Source organism: Dromiciops gliroides, chromosome 4, assembly GCF_019393635.1.
Source record: "Dromiciops gliroides isolate mDroGli1 chromosome 4, mDroGli1.pri, whole genome shotgun sequence".
NCBI lineage: Eukaryota > Metazoa > Chordata > Mammalia > Microbiotheria > Microbiotheriidae > Dromiciops > Dromiciops gliroides.
In genome coordinates, this window is record NC_057864.1 from 4,641,331 (window position 1) to 4,642,461 (window position 1,131).

A 1,131-nucleotide genomic window follows, 5' to 3' on the forward strand; every position below is an offset into this window, starting at 1 on the left:
CAAGAAAAATATGAATTGATTTCAGGCCATGGAAGCCCTCAAAAAGGACTTTGCAGATAAAGTAAGAGAGGTAGAGGAAAAACTGGAAAGAGAAATGAGAGTGATACAGGAGGGTCATAAAAACAAAAGTCAACATCTTGAAAAGCTAAATGGAAAAGGAGATAGAAAAGTTCACTGAAGAAAATAATTGCTTAAGCATTAGGATTGTGCAAATGGATTGATTAATGATGATTGATAGATAGATTGATGATGATAAAATGTATGGTACTTAAATTTGCTGAGCTATTTTGAAGAAACTTCTTTGTCAGGTATAAGGTACTATATAAATGTTACCTATAATTGTTTTTGCAATAATCAAACTCACAGGTTTATTGTGAGGAAATCTATTTTTAAAGTACTATATAAATATAGTTTACTATAAAATAAAATGCTGAGCAGGATGCTATAAGAAAAAAAAACTGGAAAGACCTACATGAGATAATGCAAAGAGAAATGTACAGTATACAAAATAACAGAAATATGGTAAGATGATCTGTTGTGAAGGACTTGGTTATTTTCAGCAATGCAATGATCCAAAATAACTCTGAACATCTTATGAAAAATGCAGTTCTTCTACAGAGAAAGAACTGATGGTATCAAAATACAGATTGAAACATAATTTTTTGTTAGTTCTTTTATCTGAAGTTTTGTTTTTCTCTGTTTTCTTTCACAACCTGGCTAATGTGGAAATGTTTTGCATGACTACTTATGTATAACTTATGTTGAATTGCTTTAGTTCTTTGTCAGGGAAGGAGGGAGGGAGAGAATTTGGAACACAAAGTTTTAACAAATTGATGTCAAAATTTATTTTTACATGTAATTTTGGAAAATAAAAATTCTAAATAAAAGAATTTGTATAAAAAAGAAAGCAATCAATAAATTGTTATTGAGTGATGTCTATGAGCCAGGCTCCATGCTAGGGTCTGGAGGTTCTGATATAAAAAGGAGATGATCCATGTCCTCAGACTCTGCTTCCTACTACTTGGAGACATGTCCACAGCAAAAATCTGCGCAAGAAACATACACAAAAATAGACAGATTGTCGATGGGGTGAGGTAGGGCACTGCTAACTGGGTAATAACTCAAGAATTC